This window comes from Sus scrofa, chromosome 15 (genome assembly GCF_000003025.6).
Source record: "Sus scrofa isolate TJ Tabasco breed Duroc chromosome 15, Sscrofa11.1, whole genome shotgun sequence".
NCBI lineage: Eukaryota > Metazoa > Chordata > Mammalia > Artiodactyla > Suidae > Sus > Sus scrofa.
Window position 1 is genome coordinate 103,879,066 of NC_010457.5, and position 12,454 is coordinate 103,891,519.

General features: G+C 47.1%; 1 protein-coding gene across 4 annotated transcripts in view; it reads left to right on the plus strand.

Annotated features, from left to right (window-relative positions):
• The window catches only part of SPATS2L (spermatogenesis associated serine rich 2 like), a 181,110-nt gene continuing 169,006 nt past the window's right edge, over window positions 351-12,454 (plus strand). For 2 of the 4 annotated variants that reach the window (XM_021074576.1, XM_021074582.1), the window contains exon 1: window positions 427-798. The gene's annotated coding sequence lies outside the window, so the exon portion shown is untranslated. 4 annotated transcript variants of the gene reach the window in all.

Here is a 12,454-nt window from a genome sequence, read left to right on the forward strand (position 1 = left end):
CAGTACTTTCTCCGCGTCTGGTTCTTCAGGTCATTTCGGAATCGGCTACCTTTGTTTACATTTTGAGCTTGGCTCCGCACCAGGAAGCATTAGTGCTTTCTAAAAAGGGAAGCATCTTGCATTTGTAGACTGCTGGGGGGAGCAAAGTTCACTCTCCTGGGTATGGGAAGCTGCTTCTCCTGCAACACGTGCGGGTTGTGGCAAAATCTTTGAATAACAGGGGCAGTATAAGTGAGGCGGGGGTTTGGGGAAAGCCGAGGAGGTTGGTGTGGGACAAGCAAGCAAAGTGCGGAAGCTGCACGGGGATCCTTCTAGAAAGTGGGGTGGGAAAGGAGCTAGGGAGGGCGTGTGGAGGGAAGGGATCTGTGTCAGAACGTGCGTGTGAGCGGATACAAAACCCGAGAGAGGCGTGAGCAGCGCCGTGTGTGCGAGCGGGAGCGAGGGGCGCCGGCTCGGGGTGTGTGCGCCTGGGTGAGTGACACCGAGGGGCGGGCTGGCCGGCCGGCCGACGGGCGGGGGCAGCCTGCGAGGGGCGGGAGTGTCCCTGCGTGGAGCTGGCCGACTCAGAGTTGTGTCAGTGAAGGAATCTAGCCCCGGGGGCCGAGCCGGCTGCGCCCTCCACCGCGAGCGCCGGCAGCGCGGGTCGAGCTCCGGACGGCGCGCGGCCCAGGCAACAGCTCCCGCCCCGCCCGCCCTCCGCGCCGCAGGGCAGCCACCGCCGCCGCGCCTCCCCGGGCGACTGCGCCCCTGATCCCCGTTCCCCTGCCCGGGACGGAGCGGCTGGCCCTCCGCACAGAGGTAAGCTCGGCATCCCAGGCCGCCGCCGCCTGGGACCCACTCCCTGCCTGCCCGCCTGCCAGGCCCGGGCCGGGACTCGGGGTTCAGGCGGACGCCGCGGGGCCTGCGGGGCCGGGACGGTGGCTCAGCCTCGGCCGCGCGATCCGCAGCCTGGGCCGCCCAGTCCCCGCCGCCTCCCCAGGCGCTGGGTGTGGCCCCAGCTCGGTGCCGACGCGGGCAGGCGGCGCGGACCGGACACGGAGGTCGCCGTCCTTCCTTTCTCGGGCCGGCGCGGGCTAGCAAGCGGGCGGGCGGGCGGGCGGGAGAAGGCGCCGGGTCCCGCGCACATTCGCGCGCCCCGGGCGGGCGTGTGGCCGCCGCGCTCCGACGTGGACCCGCCCGCCCCGGATCTGAATCGGTCGCGGTCCCTCGCCTGCCCTCCCCCGCGCGAGCGCCCCCTTCCATCCGCTGGACGGACGGAGACCCACCCCCTCCCGCCGCCCTATCGCTCGGAACTGCCTGCGCCGGCACAGTCTCTCCGTCGATCACTGCCTGGCTCGGGGGCCGCGGGACCCGGGAAACCTGCGCCCCTTGGCGCACTCACAGCGGGAGCCGGATGCGGCGGCCCCCAGCGCCCGCACACTCGCCGCCGTTGCACGCGGGGTGACGCGAGTAGATGCCGAACGACCCGGCCGCAGGACGAAGTGGTCGCTCAGCCGCTTCTGGGAGGGTGGACCCAGAATCGGCGGTGGCGGCTAGAGCCCAAGGCAGCGGTGGTTCCGGAGATGGAGAGGGTCTTCTCGCTTTCTCCATAAGCTTGAGTTTTCCTTGTCTCTGAAGATCGGCCCCGCTCGCTCGCAGTCTATTCGGTGGTTAATACTTACTGCAGATGTAGGATGTGAAGGGCTGAGACTTTACCTGGACAGGGATGCTACTGAAACCTCAACTGGAGGTTTCCACTTCCTGCGGGGAGTTGGTGTGTGTGTTTGTGAACTTCTTGAGCTTTCAGTTCCCAGAAAGTCCTGGTTTTAGCAGATGCCAAGGTTTTGGAGACCTAAGATTGTTTCTGTGCATTTCCCTTTGATTGATTGTATTACAGAATCTGTACGTAGCTTGAGAACGAGTGCAAAACCTTGAACCTCAGTCTCTTTCTTTACATAGTGTTATGTGTATTATTTTTCACTTGCTTATTTTTTTAAAATATTAATATTATATTAAAAACTTTTACCAGTACCCTCGAAAGTAAAAAAAAAAGACAAATCTTAGAACCTATGCAGAGGAAGAGGCTTTGAAAGAGTAAGATCGTGAGACCTTTATGACTGATTTAGTTTGTCTTAAAGGAACAGTCCATGGCCATTCTTATTGATTCTGTTTTCTAGAGATTAAGCAGATGTGCAATATGGCAGGGAAAGGAGGGACAGGAAGTCAGAAATTGCTTCATTCTGGGAAAAAAAAAATATTAAAGTAACAAATCCGGTTATTTTGAAAGATATTCTGAAAATGAAGCCTACAGCTGCCTTCTGGATAAACTATTTCATTAGCCTTCTAAAACTCTATCAACCAGAAAGCAGTGTATTGTGTGGATGAGGGCAGTTTTTATCGAGTAACTGTAATGTTTAAAAAAAAAAAATCTGTGTATGAAAATATTTGTTGGAGCTCTAACTGGCGAAAAAATCAACTTTGGGAATGATTTTCTATTTGGACAAGGCAAATACTGCTGCAGTCTCTAATTAGAGTTTTGGATTAAACTCAAGCTTTGTTAAAACCTCTTTTATGAAGGAGCAGAACAAAAAATATGTCCAATTCTTTATCCGTGTGGCTTTAAACACACACACACACACTCGCACACGCACACTCCAAAGGATAATTTGCATGAAAATACGATCACTTGAATGCAGAGAATATTTAAGAGAATTGTAAAAAACTTAGCATCTGGGAAAGAAGTATATTAATTGGCAATTTTCTTTCTTTAAGCCTTGCCTCTGAAAATATTAAATCATTTTCTAGGAATCAACTTAAAGTACTGACTTACACAGGCAAAATGATCCAGACTCCTTTTATATTCATTTTGTTTTAGGGAGCCCCCTAATGAAAGTCTTCAATCGACTGTTTCTGTGCTTGCACTGATTTTCCAGTGGCCATTGTGGGGATGGTTTCCTATGAGCCTGAGAGGCTGCTTGGCCACCTCTGTAATGAGGAGGGAAAGAAAAGGCTTAGGCCACACCATGGCAGTCTTTGATGCGCTGCCAATCGGAAGCTTCTCAAAGACCAGCTTTGCCGTCCAGCTGGAAATAACTTTCCATTTTCCATCAGAAGTTAAGCTTTAGAAATGTTTCATTTTTGGTTCTGTCAGTTTCTCAGTCTCCGATCCTAGAATTGTGCTGGAGTTGGCCATGAATATTCATGATGGCTTTTGTGTTGCAGGCACCTAGGTGGTCTCCATCCTTTTACGTTTACCCAGCTTGAATCAGCGTCTTAGGAGGCAGGACAGGAACTTTTGGTTACAGTTTGATAAAATGGAAGAAACTGAGGTTGCTTGCTCATGGTTAAGATCTAAGCTGCTACCACCTGTCTGGCCATGTGATGAGAGTGGAGTGGGTTTTGTATGCCTCGTGCTTCTTTCCTAGTCACTTCCATAGACCTGTACTGTTATTTGACTGTGATGATTGAATCATACGGCTGTTAACAATTTTTGTACACAGAACAGTTGCTTTTACGAGCATGACACAGGACATGAGGGCAGATATGTAATATGGACAGATTTAAGTGATGGAGTCTGTTTATTGATCACTGAATGATTGTGCATAATTCAGCCAATCAATTCATTCCATCACGGTTCTGTCTTGAAAGCGTAATCACAATTAAAATATGATTTCACGATACAAATAGTTAAAAACCCAGCACACATAATTATAGAAGAAAAACAAACCTTTCTTTTTTCTTCCATTTTTTGAAGTAGTCTGCTCTGAAGGTGTTATTTCCTTGACACATCAAACTAGCTAATTTGGAGTTGTGATGCTTGTTATGTAAATAGGCCATATGCTGAATTTCTACAGAAGTTTATGCGTTCAGTGTTGTGATAATGGATAGGATCCCCTAAGTACTAGAGCTAAGAAAAATAGTCTATGAAGATGCATTTCTCCCTACTATTTATGTCATTCCCATTCTTTTTAACAGCTCATATTTTATTTCCTAATAAAAATATTCTTAAACAATTCTTAAAATGTGATGTGTTATTTGTCCTTATACCATACAAATCTCTCTAGTTCTGATACAAACTCTGTTCTCACTTATGCACCTGTTTAATAGTTTTCATGGTTGATGTCTTGTTGTTAGGCCACGGGCTACATGACTGATCAACTTTTCATATTCTCTGCTAAGCCTGTTCCTTTCACAATGAAAAGGCTTTCTTTCCTTCATACTGTTTGTTAGGGTTCTCCTTATCCCCCAGACTTGGACCTAATCAGCTACATGCCTTCTCTCTGTAATCGGGTCTTCCCCATTCTGTGCACTTCCACCATATCAACCTTCCTAAAACTCCCCTCCTTAGAATTTTGAATTGTCTCCCAAGAAGTTTGCATTGAACTTGGGTTTGGCTGATTCCAAAGCTAGTGCTCTTTACACTAATTTAAAGATTTTGTATATACCCCCCACTCACCACCACCTGACCCTTTTGGTCCAACCTCTCAACCAGGTTTTAGCATACCTCACTCTTGCCCAGTTTTGACTTGCCAACTTTATTTTCTATTTTTCCAACATGAACCTTCTGTTCCTACTAATTGGATCTCACTACCCTTCTAAGATGACTTTGTACCTTTTTGTCCATGCTCTCCATTTTGGAATGCCTTTTCCTTTTTCTTCTGACCTTCTCCAAGTTGAGTCCACCTGCCCTAATCCTGCTACTTTCACTGTCTTCTTCCTCTTCTGCCCTATGGTCTGCATCATTCCTTTACAGCATTAGATATTTACTTATATTATTGTACTTTTTTTTTTTTTAAGGCCGCATCTGCAGCATGTGGAAGTTCCCCAGGTTAGGGGTCCATCGGAGCTGCAGCTGCTGGCCTACACAACAGCCACAGCAACGCCAGATCTGAGCCACATCTGCGACCTGTGTGGCAATGCCAGATCCTTAACCCTGAGCAAGGCCAGATCCTTAACCCTGAGCAAGGCCAGATCCTTAACCCTGAGCAAGGCAAGGCTCCTCACTGAGCCTATGTCTGATTCTTAACTTGCTGAACCACAGTGGGAACTCCTTACGATTGTTTTCATAAGTCTTGCTTTCCCAAGTAGATTGCACATTCCTTAAGAAGCACCGATGGACCTTCTGTGCAATCTTTGAACCATCTACAGGCCTTGGGCATAGCAAGCCCTTGATAAGTAGACCTGTAGAAACTAGGAGGGTGCCTTAAGAAAAAAGATGGCCTTTGATACTGCCTGTGTACTGCTTACTGTCACGTCTTCAGAGCCTCCTTGCAGCTTGATACCTAGTCATGACCTCAATAAATATTTGTTAACATAGAAATTAATGTTGACATTGGATAACAGGGACAAGCCTTTGAAGGAGGCATCTGTCAAGGAGTTTTCTCCTGTTTTTCTCCAGAGGTTCTAATCAGCCTCTCATTCATCAGCTGTGAGGATTCTGAGGCCTTGGCATTTTCCAGAGTTGAGATAATGATGGAGGCTGGTAATTGTGAGTTAGAATCAAGGAGGCTGTTGTTATTTTAAGGTGGAGTGATGGGTCCCATTACGGAGCAAAAATGAAAGCATTCAGGCCTTATGCCCATATTTTAGACATAAAACAATTAGACTAGAGTTGTCACTTATATCAATATTCATCCAATCAGCTCTAAAATCGAAGACTGTACTGCAGAGCAACCCAAGCCTTTCATTTAAAAACCTGTTTACAATAAAAAGAAAATCATCTGGGGAGCCACCTCGGGATGAAAAGTGGGGTAGGGAAGAGTTACCACACCTCTCATACTGTAGTCAGGACAAAATTTAATTCTTTCAACTTTTAATAAGACTCACTTTGACCAAGGCACTGTTTCTTCTGGGAAGACATTGGTGGTCTAGCAGGAGAGATAACACATGTATCTCAGAAACAAAAGTTTCCCGGAACTCAGAAGGGAAAATCCTGCTGCTTGGGGGGTAGATGCGGGGTGGGAACTTTCCTAGAGTGACAGTTGTTTGCACTGATTATTGAAAGGCTTTGGGTCAGAGTTCAATAGCTGTGATTGGGAATGCAGGGGTGGGGGAAGGGCAGCAGGGTTGGGAGGAGCCCAGGGCAGGCTTTCCAGGGTTTTTTGGCTCTCGCATCACTCCTCTGTTTTACCACCACTACTCCAAAGCTGAAACCCTGCTAGGGCCCTCTTGGGTCCTGGTGGTCTGCAAGTTCAGGAATGAAACTTAAAGGATATGCAGATACCTGCAATAATTACTTTTGGTGCCAAGTGCTGAACTGACCATGACATAAAGCACAGCATGAATCTTGTAAGCAGTGTAACGGTTCTTTTCTGGGTAGCATCCAACTTGCTTCGAATGCTCGAAAAGACCTCCTGCAGTATGGAAACAGCACTCAAGGTCAGAACTTTCATAGTCATATAAAAGGGTCAGCCCTGACTGTGGTTCCAAGTAGCCAGGGACCTTGCCCAGTACTGGCAAGTAAATGAATAAACATACTGTTACATATGTAATAGAACCCAGACTCCCAGGTTCTGAGCCTGTAGAACTACCTCCTGGATTGTAAAACTAGTCCTGAGGGTGTAAGTTTCAGGGAGACAGACTTGGGGTCAGGATACCCAAGGTGGCCCTGTTGTGGACTGTACTATTTCGAGAGATGGTAGGACCCCCATGACTAAGTGTATGCACCCGGGGGCTCTACGAGTGATGTCTAAATACATGCATTGTCTCCACTCTTCCTCAAAGCAGTGCCCTCAAGTACATGCACTTATTATTCCCTTTTACTGAGGAGCCCTACTGAAGCCTGGGAAGGTGGAGGAGAGAGTATGTTGTAGAGCAGGTGTCAGCCAGGCCGTGGGAGCGCAAAGACTGAATAGGGACTGGATGAAGAAAGGACCCAAACATCAGATGGCCATTAGGCTTTTTAAGGGCCCTTCCTAACACGAAGATTGATTCTTTAATTCTCCTTGAGGGATCAAGATGCTGATGGTTGCCAGCCACTAATTCGTTTTCAGCAGCACCCAAGTCCTAGAAATTCAGAACAGAGCGAAGGCAATTAGCAGCCTCCTCATGATGGCGACCACTCACTGATCATCTCATTTAAACCTCACCTCTACCTTGCAAGGTAGGGATTACATATTCTTCTAAAGAGGGGGCTCCGTAGCTCATGGAAATTACGTAACTCAGTCAAATCTGCAGAGTTGATAAAGTGGCTTTTTTCTTTCTTTCTTTCTTTTCTTTTTTTTTTTTTTGGCTTTTTGCCTTTTCCAGGGCCGCTCCCTCGGCATGTGGAGGTTCCCAGGCTAGGGGTCCAGTCGGAGCTGTAGCCACCGGCCTACGCCAGAGCCTCAGCAACGTGGGATCCGAGCTGCATCTGCGACCTATACCACCACTCACGGCAATGCCAGATCCTTAACCCACCGAACAAGGCCAGGGATCGAACCTGCAACTTCATGATTCTTAGTCGGATTCATTTCCACTGCGCCACGACGGGAACTCCCTCTTCTCAAATTCTTGCATCTGCCCTCACCTCTTCAGGCTGTTACTGCCATGATGGCCTTGGTTCAGGCCCTCATCACTCTTGAGGATAACTGCAGTAGCCTTGTAACTGGTCTCCCTGCCTTCTGCCTGGCCTGTCTCCAATCCCTTCCCCACACTGCCGCCTTTCTAAGAGGCAAATTTGATCACGACTCTCTGCTGCTTAAAATCCTTCAGCGGAGTCACTGCTTCTCCAGGATAAAATCTAAGCTCCCGAGCCCGGCACAAAAGCTCCTTTGTGATCTGGGCTCTCCCCTCGGGTGTGTATCAAAGTCTTCTCTAATGATCCTGGCCCCCACTGTCTCTCCCTGCCCACAGCATCCCGCCTAAAGGAAATGAGTTGTTACAAGAGAGAAATGAGAGGGGGAAGAGGAAGAGAGAAGAGATTATGGAACTGTGCCGTCCACTGGCTGTGTGTGGCTCTTGAGCACTTGAAAGCTGCCTGGTCCAAATTGAGATGTGTTCCAAGTGTGAAATACACGGCGAGGTCGAAGACCTGATATGCAAAAAAGCATGGAAACTACTTCATTAACAGATTTTAATATTGATCCCATGTTGAAATGGTGAGAGTTTGGATATAGTGGGTTAAACAAAATATATTATGAAAATTAAGTTCACATTTTTTTAAAAACATGGCTTCTAGGAAATTTTAAACTACCTGTGTGGCTGGCATCTAGTCCTGTTGGACAGCATTGTTACAGAACATCTCATTCCCGGGAGAGGCATCCTGGAGGAGGCCAGCCCTGGAGCCTTTCGAATGATTAAGTCAGCCCTCGAGGTATAGAGAAGCCGCAATTGCTCTGTTTCTTAAATCCAGAGATATTAAAGCGCTGAAGGGAAGATTCGGAATCAGAGAGATAGACTGCGAAAACGGCAGCTGAGAGTCCTTCACAGAGTGTGCACAGGGCTGCAGTCACGAGTCAGGCACATCTGTCGCCCCAGGCCTAGCCGGTCACCGCCAGGAGTGGAAGCAGGGATACTGTGTGCTGGAGGGTTTGAAGCAGACACGAGGAGCAAGCACAGGGCAAGTGGAGTCTGTCCCACTCCCCCAAAGCCTCCCGCATGTGATAAACAGGCAACACCAAGAGCCCCGAGTAGGTCTTCAAGATCCCCGTCCTGCCCTGGACCTTTCCCCAGTGGCGAAGTCCCAGCTCCCCACCACTGTCTTTTTTTGTCTTTTTAGGGCCGCACCCGCAGCATATGGATGTTCTCAGGCCACGGGTCGAATTGGAGCTGCAGCTACCAGCCTACACCACAGCCACAGCAATGCGGGATCTGAACCAAGTCTGTGAGCTACATCACAGCTCAGGGCAACACCGGATCCTTAACGCACCGCATGAAGCCAAGGATCGAACCCACATCCTCATGGATACTAGTTGGGTTCGTTACCCCTGAGCCACAATGGGAACGCCCGCCCCACTGTCTTGAGCCTCAATCATATGTACATGATAAAGCCACTGTGCATCAAACAAATTGATATGGCCACTGATTGGTAAGTTCTCCTTAGTTAGGCCTTCAGATAATGAGGGCAGCAATCTATGGATCATTTGGCCCAAAAGACTTGGAGGAAGGTATACGGGCTGTCAGGAGAACCAAGGAGACAATATGTCCTAAGAGCTATGCAGAACTTTATGTTTTTAAGGGGAAAAGTCAACCAGTGATAGGAAACCAGACCTTATCAGGTTGGAGCAGGAGGGAGGAAGCTGGAGGTGAAGGAAGAAACCACGACGATCTAGAGAAAAGTCCCATGGAATCAGATGCCAGTGAGTCTCATGCGCCTTGGGACTCAGTGCTTCTCCCCTGGTGGTTTGCGTCTGGTGTTCTGTTGAGCCTTTCAGGTCTGCGAAGAATCCCCTTGGGCAATTCTTTTGATTTGCTTTTACATATTAGGCGCTAGTATAAGATTCTGGTAGGGGGAAAAGTTCTCATGTTAAAAAGAAAAGCTTAAAAGTCGTAAGTGCTTCACGTTGCTCATTCGTAGAGAAATGCATATCAAGACTATGATGGGGTATTACCTCACACTGGTCAGAGTGGCCATTGTTAATAAGTCTACAAATGACAAATGCTGCAGAGGGTGTGGAGAAAAGGGACCCCCTTCTACACTGTAGGTGGGAATGTAAATGGATACAACCACTGTGGAAAACAGTAAGGAGGTTCCTCAGAAAACTACATATAGAACTACCATATGATCCAGCAATCCCACCCTGGGCATATATCCAGACAAAATTTTCATTCAAAGAGATACATGTACCCCTATATTCACTGCAGCGCTATTCACAATAGCCAAAAAATGGAAACAACCTAAATGTTCACCAACAGATGAATGGATTAAGGAAATGTGATACGTAGAGAATACTATTCAGCCATAAAAAAGGACAAAATAATACCATTTGCAGCAACATGGATGCAACTAGAGATTCTCATACTAAGAAGTAAGTCAGAAAGAGAAGGATAAATGTCATTTGATATCACTTATTTGTGGAATCTAAACTATGGGACAAATGAATCCATCTACAAAACAGAAACAGACTCACAGACTCATAAACGTGGAGAACAGACTTGTGGTTGCCAAGGGGTGGGGAGGGAGTGGGATAGATGAAGGGTTTGGGGTTAATAGGTGCAAACTATTAAATTTAGAATGGATAAGCAATGAGGTCCTACTGTACAGCATGGGGAACTATATCCAATCTCCTGGATAGACTATGATGGAAGATAATATAAAGAAAGAATGTGTGTATATGTATGACTGGGTCACTTTGCTGTACAGCGGAAATTGGCACAACGTTGTCCATCAACTATACTTTCAAAAAAAGTTTGAAAGTCTTAGCTACACAGAGAATGGCCTGAGACAATGGTGAGCACTCTGGTATGGTGACTGCTCCCCCATTTGCAGAATCTGGGACCAGTTTGGGTCCTTTGCAGGGGGGCTACAGCTCCTCACCATCTGTACCCAAGCTACTGTCCATTGGATTGACCATGCTGCCTGGTCTGCCCAGGCCATGTATGTAGGAAACCCCAGAACACTCTCATGCCTGGGTAGCCACATTTTCATTTTGAGCCCTGGGTTCTCCTTCCTCTCTCCCATTCCCAAGTTCCTGCTTTGAGTTCTTGGGTTGGCATCTCAAATTGCCTTGGGTAAGGGTCTCATCACCTATCTTCAAGCCTTCTTAGCCCAGCAGTCTTACCTGTGAGCTACGAGCCCTGGGATGAGTGCCTGCAACTCCCTTCCAGGCTTCTTCGGTGCAGACACCTGCCAGCAATAGGCAAGAAACACAGTTAATAAGTTTTTGCGGAACCGAATAGCTGGCCTGGCTACTGGCTGTTTCCTGGTTCCAGACCCCCGACACCAAACATTGGCTGCCCCACTGGTTTCCATGTACCTTGTGTGCAACTTGGGAAGAGAAGGGGAAGGCAATACAGGGCTGATTTTCCTCAATGATGATACATCTGCTTCTTTGTTCCCTGTGGGAAGGCTGGTCTTAGGTGTGGATGAGAAAGATGGCTGCCTTTATGTGTGATAAGAAAAGCTGTTCTACCCTTCAAATATCAACAGTTTCTCTTTCCTGCTTTCTAAGATGCAAAATCCTATGTTAGAAAAATTCTATTCTCTTTCCTAAGACCGGTATGGTTTAGAAGAGAAAGAGCACTCATTTGATGCTTGAAAAGCCTGGTTTTGACTGATGTAATTGGCTGGCTATATGAACGTGAGCCAATATTTAATCTTCCTGAACTTCACTTTTCTCCTGTATAAAGTGACATTAATAATACCGCTGGCTTTGTTATGATTTTTATGACTAAATAAAACAAGATATAGCGTGCCCAGCAGCAGAGCCTAAAATGCAATGCTGTGGAAGTGGTAACTTAAACTTAGCAGATATGTGCTCCTTAGATTGCGTAAAACTTACAGACCCTTCCCTGAGACTGATAAGGAAGAAGAAATCTGGGTTAAGGGGGCCCAGAATTCAGCCATCCCTGAGTGAAAAAGGACCAGAAGGAAGTTGCCTTCACATTTCACTTAAGGCCGGTCCTGCCTCATGGTTCGCGTTTGTGAAAATATTCATCTGGGATTATGACTACAGCATGAAGCCATGGAAAAAAAAAAGCCATGTTTACATCCTCTGCCAGGATAACAGAAGAAAAAACAAAGCAGATTTTTGAATCTCTGAATAGTCAGGTGCACTGCCATCAAAATAAACTTTTATTTCTATTCTTTCCTGATAAATTATAGATAGAGGAAGCCACTAAAATACCCTGAAAAGGAAGATTCATATACAAATTAGATACCAGGGAACAGATTTCACACTCACTTTGTTGGAGCCATTCTTTCCTGAACCGTGGGTGTTTGGGAAGTTCTTTTGTTGTAGCCTTTGTTGCTTGCAGGAAGGGGGGGAGGCTTTAGTATACTATGGAAAGAATGGTTTTGATTGGAGGCAGTGTTGTTCTCAGTGTGGGCTGACTTTCATATATTGTACTGATTGCTAATGCATAACAGAGAAAAGCCATAAACAGCAGTGAGACAGTCTGAGCTGACATTCTGCCACTTCTGATCGACCAGTGTTTATTACAGGAATGTGGGCAGTCCTGTAATTTTTACAGGGGAAAGAGGAAGATGCTAGGCTGGCTACCATGACTGCTGATGTCCTGATTTGGACGTCTTTGTCCTTTCTCATTTATTTTCGCCTGTGAAGTCTGAATGGTGGACTGGATTCAGTACAGGCAGGGGGCTGCCACTCACTTCCTGGGCTCTTGATGCAATCGATCGCCCTGCTGAAACACCATAGCCCCAGCAGAGTGTCCTAGTAAACTCGAGAACACTCAAGGAGGGAGTGTAAATCTACTGCCTCAAAAATTAAAAATAAAAACATTAAAAATATTATTTAGTGCTGGTCTGTGACACTGAATATACCAACTCATTTATTGTCCTGGTAGCCTCAGAGCAGAAACTGTTTCTGTTGCAATG